Source organism: Nicotiana tomentosiformis, chromosome 4 (assembly GCF_000390325.3).
Source record: "Nicotiana tomentosiformis chromosome 4, ASM39032v3, whole genome shotgun sequence".
Lineage (NCBI taxonomy): Eukaryota > Viridiplantae > Streptophyta > Magnoliopsida > Solanales > Solanaceae > Nicotiana > Nicotiana tomentosiformis.
Genome location: NC_090815.1, coordinates 125422974 through 125431471, shown reverse-complemented (window position 1 = coordinate 125431471; position 8498 = coordinate 125422974). Strand labels below are relative to the sequence as shown.

General features: G+C 33.0%; 1 long non-coding RNA gene across 1 annotated transcript; it reads left to right on the top strand.

Annotated features, from left to right (window-relative positions):
- Positions 1 to 5804: 5804 nt before the first annotated feature.
- LOC117273605 (uncharacterized) lies at positions 5805 to 6908 on the top strand. The gene is made up of 3 exons (XR_004503605.2): positions 5805 to 5940; positions 6017 to 6151; positions 6523 to 6908. It is a non-coding gene; the product is annotated as an uncharacterized lncRNA (long non-coding RNA).
- The last annotated feature ends 1590 nt before the right edge of the window (positions 6909 to 8498 follow it).

Sequence of the window (8498 nt, the reverse complement as noted above, 5' to 3'; positions counted from 1 at the left end):
CCTCCCTTCTCGGATGCGCGAGCTTTCTTTCCTTTTTCGCTCCTCTCTAAGAACTCTGCGGTAAGCCATTGCCTTTGCAAATCATTCCACAAATTCTCAAGTAACCAGCCAGGCCTCTTGTTCTTCTTTCTAGCATCCGAGAAAGCATCCGCCAATCTCTTGCGAGCTTTATGATGAAAATTTGTAGCCACTTCCGCGCTATAGCGGTCTTCCCATACACACTTGCTCTGTATTTCAAAAGTTAAATATTAGATGGAAACATCATAAATATAAATTATTAAACTGTTTAAAAGAACATTTATACCTTAAATTGATTGAAAATTTGCTCCTTCAGTGAGAATGGGCAATCAGTCCAAGTCGCATAAGGGCCATCATAAAGCTTTCTGATGGCATTGGTGATTATCCTTGTAGTCGTATTACCCGGCCTGAACCTGCAATTTAACAATAAAAATACATTAATATCTTAGTAAAAATATTACAAATCAATAGACGCAAAAATAATGAATAACACTTACCCATCACCCTCAGGGACTATGATGATCCTGCCATATCGATCATAATGCACTACCTCGTCATCACCATCCGAAGCATGTGTATCAGAGGCATGTGAAGACGGTGTAGGCGGGTCAGAGCTAATGCCTAGCAGGCGAAGGCCTGCAATAGATGGAGTCGATGATGAAGATGGTTGCGATCCCTGTGACTGCGACATAGCTGGATGCGACCCAAGTGAATGTGATACCGATGGCTGTGACCCGAGTGACTGTGACATGGATGAATGCGATCCATGTGGCTGTATTATGTAGGGATGTGATCCATGTGGATGTGATGCAGATGGCTGTGAGGCAGCTGGACTGTATGTCGGACGTATAGTCCTATGGCCCTGTGATGAAAGACTGGGTGTCTGAATGAAGGTGTACGGCTCGTGATGCTGTGGCAGCTCAGTATAGCCGTGTGGTGGAGGATAAGACATAGGCATCTCTAAAAAGGGTGGACAAGAGGGAGTATTATTTTCTACCCTCCTCTTTCCCTTCCTACCCTTTTCTTGACCCCGAGAACTAGTAGGGTCATTGTTACCTTGACCCTTGCCTGCCATCTGCATAATATAATACACATTTAGATTGAAACATATAAGAAACTAGCAATAAAACGAGAGTGCTTTAAAAAATCAACTTTTTAATCCTCATCGATGTATTGTTCCTCGTCCGAGAATTCTTCGTCCTCACTTGTTTAAGAGGTAAATAATGCATCGCCTTGACATCGACCATATTCCCGCTGGAAAGCCTCTTGAAACGAGGCTTTTCACAAAATTTATAACTGTCTAAAGTTGCATCATCTTTATAATATAACATGCAACCATCTTCACAACAATCAATTCTCATTGACGAAAGTCCTAACTTAGAAACCAATCTCTTTGCCTTATAGAAATCACCAGGTAAGTTAATATTAGGGTCAACTAGTTCACTCATAAGGTCAATGAAAGAGTCCATGGCTGCTTGAGAAATATTCCAATTAGATTTGATACTTAGTAATCTAATTGCAACAGATAGCTCAGAGTGCGGACTTCCTTCATGTAGTGGACGACTAGCTTCCTCTAACTGTTCATAAAAACGTTTTGCGTCATCATTAGGAGTTTGTTCAACATTTTTATTGGGCTCACCCCAAAAGTATCCGCAGCCATATCCTGAATTCTAGAATCAAGATTTGTATTCTCCACCGACCTACTACTTTCACCAACAACCATATTATGAAATATCCCACGGCTACCATCGATCTCTCCATGATTAGTCCACACAAAGTAATTCTCTATAAACCCCTTCCTATAAAGATGAAGCTTAACTTCCTCCGATTTTTTAAACTTCATACAATCGCACCTGACAGAAGGGCACCTAATTACTCCTTCACTTTGGTATGGTGGAAGTGACATTGCATGTCTAATAAAGTCATCAACCCCTTTTACAAAATCCTCCCGCAATCCCCGCCGATTAGGATAATTTCTATTGTACATCCAAGTACGATGTTCCATCTATACAAATAAAACAAGAACAAATTAATTTATTCTACAATTATAAATTAATTATATCTTTTTAGTTAATTCAAGATAATTATTTTTTTCTAATTATATCAATTTATATCCTAAAAATTTAATTCATATCCAAAAGGTCCAATTCATATCTTAAAAGTTCAATTTATATCCTAAAAGTTCAATTCACAAGAACAAATCCTAAAAACTAAAATTTCAATTCATATCCTACGAGTTTAAACATAAACTAACTAAACTAAAGAAATTCAACCCATACCCTAAAAGTTCGATTCACAAGAACAAATTAATTTATTCTGCAATTATAAATTAATTATATCTTTTTTAGTTAATTCAAGATAATTATTTTTTCCTAATTATACCAATTTATATCCTAAAAATTCAATTCATATCCAAAAGGTCCAATTCATATCTTAAAAGTTTAATTCATATCCTAAAAGTTCAATTCACAAGAACAAATCCTAAAAACTAAAATTTCAATTCATATCCTACGAGTTTAAACATAAACTAACTAAACTAAAAAAATTCAACCCATACCCTAAAAGTTCGAATCACAAGAATAAATTAATTTATTCTACAATTATAAATTAATTATATCTTTTTAGTTAATTCAAGATAATTATTTTTTCCTAATTACACCAATTTATATCCTAAAAGTTCAATTCATATCCAAAAGGTCCAATTCATATCTTAAAAGTTCAATTCATATCCTAAAAGTTCAATTCACAAGAACAAATCCTAAAAACTAAAATTTCAATTCATATCCTACGAGTTTAAACATAAACTAAAAAAATTCAACCCATACCCTAAACTAAACTAATTCATAACTAATTGACTAATTAACAAAATTAATTAGTTAATAAAACTAATTAACAAAACTAATTAAAACAAGACTTAAACCCTAATCCTCAAAAAAATACAATGTTCAAATAATTAAAATACTAATCAATTGAAACTAATTCATAACTAATTAACAAAACCTAAAAATAATAAATAAATGGGTTGTAATTCAAACCTAGAATTTTTAGGAGATGGAGAAGGAGAGGGGCGGCAGTGGCAGCGACGGCGGCGACGGCGCGACGACAATGAGGGTTGGGTGGTGGCAACGCGGGGTGGGGAATGAGATTTATGTGAGGGAAATAGAGAAGGAGAGGGGAAGGTTTTGAGTGAAGAGAGGGGAAAATTTCACAGAAATGGGGGTTTTTCCCATTTTTCAATTCTCTGATTTCAGAATTACCGACCAAAGTTGGTCGGTAATTTTGGTCGGTACATTAAGTGTTGACTGTTTGACCAAAAACCGACCAACTTTGGTCGGTTTTTTTAATAAAAAAATTAAATTCTTTTTTTTTGTGTTTTTTTCTTAAAATATTATAAACTATAAAAAAAATTATAAACTACAAGCATTTATTTTATTTAACTATGCAATTATTATAAATAATTATAAACTATAAGCATAATCTTTATAAATAATTATATTAACTATTTAATTTTAATAAATTATAATAGCATCTATCTAAGTAAATTTTCTAAGTTATAATTAAGTATGTGAGTAATTTCTCACACACACACATACACTATATTGTAATTGATGCTAATAACTTCTTTTTTCATTCGTTCATCACTAATAATGCATGACATAGATTAATCGATATATAGGTCGAGACGTTTTGATGAATCATCGATTAATATTCATCTATACATCTAAGTAAGTTATAAGTCGATGAATCAATTTACAAATAGATATATTTGATGATAAAGTATATATACTAATTAGTATCTTCCCAAGTCTATCCCTAAAAGAACCCGACCCTGTGGTCCTAGCGCTTCGTGTTCTTATATATATATATATACACACACAAACACACTTCACTGTAATACTTTAACTATATATATAGCTTGTTATAGTATATGTTAGTGTGTATATATATATAGCTTGTTAAAGTTTGACCATGTTTGACCTATTAATTTAACTCGTTTACTTAATACTAATAGCTTCTTTCGTTTATTTAATTTGTGATCCATATATATATATGTGTGTGTGTGTGTGTGTGTGTGTGTGTCAAAGATGTTTAGTATTAATTCTTTTATTTTTCATTCATTCATCACTAATAATGCATGGCATAGCTAGATTAATCGATATAAGTCGAGACGTTTTGTTTTTACTATTAATCGATATAGGTCAAACGTTTTATTTTTAATATTCATCGATGCATCTAAGTAAGTTATAAGTCGATGAATCAATTTACAAATAGCATGTTATATATAGTATATGTTAGTGCATTCATTATTTGTATTACAAAAGTGTTAACGAATTATATTTATATTATTTAGATAGTAAATATAAAAGTAATTCGAAAGTTTGATCAATGTTGACGTAATTAACGACCAACTTTGGTCGGTTATTTTGCAGAAAATAACAATTACCGACCAAAGTTGGTCGGTAAATGCTTCCCCTATATTAACCGACCAACGTTGGTCGGTAATTTTAAATATAAATTCTTAAATATTATAAAATATTTTAAATAATAAAATAATTATTAAAATTTAAAAATTGGATCCAGATTACCGACCAACGTTGGTCGGTAATCCAAAATTTTCTTGTCTGACCAGCTGGGTCAATTCGTTGACCAATTTACCGACCAACGTTGGTCGGTATTTAGTTTTAAAAAAATATAATTTTTTTTTCCCCAGTTTCCGTCCAACCTGGACGGTTTTTGGTCGCTTTTTTTGACCGACCAATGTTGGTCGGAAATAGTTGATCGGTTTTTAGCAAATTTTTAGTAGTGATTATACCTCAATCAGTTATTTTTAGTTTAAGCAATTGGGTGCGCGCTATTTGGGTTAATTCTTCTTTTTGTTATCCTACTTCCCTCTTGTTTGTAGTACCTTAGCTCTAAGGCCTACATATAGTCAGATTCTCTTGATATTTATAGATCCCACCTTTTGTGTATTATATTTGAAAACATTTTATAAGTGCCGTTTTGAAAGATTCTATTCCCTTGCGTTCTGAATTGCACTTGTTTATTTTTCAAGAAAGGAAGCATAGCAATTCATACAGAAGAATAGGATCTCTTAATTTATTGAAATAAATATTAATTAGAAAAGCTTAACTTTTCCAGTTTTATTTTTTGAACAAATTGTAGTAGAAAACTATGTTCGAATTTTCAGGTCTCTTTAAGAGGAAACGTTTTATTAGGAGTCTTTAGATCAACCATAATTAACTCATAATTAATCTCTAGGGATAAGGTTTTTACTAAGAGTCCTACACCATTTATATAAACCATGACCCCATCACCTCTCTGAAGATTTTTCACGATAGTGATTACTCTTACTTGAACAATAATGACAATGGCAGAAGGTACATTATTTTCCGTTGCAATTACTCAGTAATTATATTTGATTTTCTGGCATTAGGAAGGGGATCTTTGGAGCAACGGTAAAGTTGTCTTTCTGTGACCTATAAGTCACGAGTTTAAGCTGTGAAAACAACAAATAACACTCGCATTAGGTTAGGCCGTCGAGAATTCATTCAATCATTCTCTAGAAAAAGAGATCCGTGTCGACTTATCAAAGAATTCGACATACTATTTGACATGAGGTCAAGATGTTGTCTTTTGGATTTTGGCTATTTGTAAAATCTGTTGGCCACTGAGAAAATAATGTTTTATTCCTGAAGTATTTTCCAGCAAATCTTGTATCAAGTTTTTAAATTATATATGCTATAGTATTTTGATTTATTTGCTTTTCTATTTCTTAATTTAGCATCCGATGATACTCAAAAGTCTCACATATCAAAGCATCGCATACATAAATCATCCGGGTCATCTCACAAGGGCATAAACCGCTCCGTTTCATGTGACACACAATTGAAAGGATCTATTTCTACCCCTCGTGGGTCCATGGTACGAATTGTTTTATATAACTGACTCCGACTTGTTTGAAATTGAGGCGTAATTATTACTGTTCTTCTTTCTACAGAAGGTTGACCTAAGCAAACTCGAGATGGGTTCACTGTGGAGATATTGTCGACACTTTAATCTTGTAAGCAATGCTATACCTAATCCCTCGAGGGAGCAACTAATTGATGTTGTCCAGAGGCATTTCTCATCCCTGGTACTTTCTTTATTAGTATCTCTTATCTTGCCGTTGTTTTGGTTCAGATTCTGTATTTAGATTTATGTCTATGTCGTGCTGATTCTATGATTGATCTATTTTAATATCATGTTAATTGAGGCCGATATTTTAATGGCACTTCCCTTGCATGTATAGTTGTGTTATATGTTATGTTATCCTCTTGCTTTTCCAAATACAATCAAACCTCTCTATAACAATCTCGTCCGTTTCGATATTTTTTGGCTGTTATAGTGAAGTACTGTTATAGAAGTCACATCCCTATAATGATTGTTATATAGAGATGTTGTTATGGATAGAACTGAATGTATTGTTCCGCTGATTGCATTAAGTGATTCTTGTTTTGGGTGAAGCAATTGGACGAGTTGGAGGTAATTGTGGGATTTGTTCAAGCTGCTAAGAGACTCAAAACGGACTGCAAATGACTCAAAAGAAGAACCCCTTTTGTCGTGCTCCTAATCTAACAAATAGTGGTTCCTTTTTCGTCCCACTTTGCATTGCAGTAATATGACTCTAGTAATATACTCATGTTTAACCCTAATCTCTAGTACCTTTTGTAGGTTGGTGGTTTTATGTTAACTTTGCAAAGTAATTACTAAGATTTTTGATTTTTGTGCTTTTTGCTTTGTCTGATCTGAAATATCGCCTTAGTACTTTTGTTATTTTTCCCTCTTTTTTTCCTGCCGAATCTTAGAAGTTTAGTTCACAGTTCATTTTTATTCCTCAACGTTTGTGTAAACGAAATACATGGTTATACGCATTGATTACACATGTTTTTACTCATTTTACATGAATTATAAATATATTATACATTTATTTCTCTGATTATTTTTAGCTTAAGCGATTGATGAACTGCTATTTAGGTTAATTCTTTTTCGTGGGAAATTAAGGAATTATTCCTCACTCGTCCCTTTGGCCCCCGTAAATGTTTGAGGTAACATTGATTGGGCCCCAGGAAGACGCAATGTATTCTATTGTCGGAGCGAAAATAGCACGGGTTAACCAGTTTTCGGATTGGTAATTGAAAAATAGCCACAATTTTGTTGTAACATGGAAAGTTCCAGCATAATATACCGGAGATTGTTGCACCTGTATATGAACTTCCGGCATAATATGCTGGAACTCCAACACACAGAAAGTTCCAGTATAATATATTGCAGATTGGAGCACATGTATATAAACTTTCAGCATATTATGCTAGACCACTATATTATACTAGTACTCCAGTTTATTATACTAGAAGTTCACATGTAAAAAATTCGAACTCCAGTATATTATGCAGGAATATTTTTCAGATTTTGAACTGTGTTTTCGTTCAGATTTATCTTTACATGAAAGTGACTAAATTTCAATTACTTTTGAAACTGTGACTATTTTTCAATTACTTCTTGTAAATCTAGCTATTTTTGAATTTCGGCTATTGTCGGACTATCAGATTTCGAACAAGCCCATAGAGTTCGTGAACTAAATTAATCGGGCTTAGCAACTTCGTAAACCTTGGGCCTAAGCCTTCTTTTTCTTATTCATGTATAAGAATTAAGGAACAACATTTAGAAAGAGGACACACATGCATGTGATTTTCCTCAAATAATTAAACTAAAAAAATGGTGATCTAGCTATTGTTAATGCTTCACTCCACCTTCTGTTCATATGCAGGAGCTCAGCATAAAAATGATGCTAGTTTCTTAGTTTTCTTATCTTTCTTGGTGTGATGATAAAAAAAGGGAACAAATTTTATAGAGTGATTAAACGTTTTAATTGGTATAATAACATCTAGTTTTGCTCTATTTCTCATTGACGTCACCTCTAAAATGTTATCATGTTCCCCATTCTTTTGGAACTCACTAGCAAGTAGCAATATTCAATACTCAATAGAGTGCATATATAGTTACTTTATATTTCGTCAGCCATTTCGGCGTTGTCTATGATTGGAATCTTGGTTGGCATGCATATACTATTCTCAGGAAAAAACAGAAGATTTTTGCTTACTTTGGTCAAAGATTCACTTACTACATCCCACATTTATTGGCAATCCTTTAGAACCACTTATATGTGGAGGTTATTATCAACACGGATTTAAGATTTGAAGTTTTTGGGGTCTTACAACGATCTCGAGTTATATATATATATATATATAATAATAATTGAATTCACAATCAAATATTTAGGAATATTTAATAAATTTCTGAATACAAATACAGAATTTGAGCAAAAATTATTATCTTATTGAGTTCACGAAAACCCGTAAATTTAAGACTTGATCCGTCCCAGACTACTACCTAATCTCACTTTTGTTGTTTCTTCATGCAAATACTATTATCCTATTTAG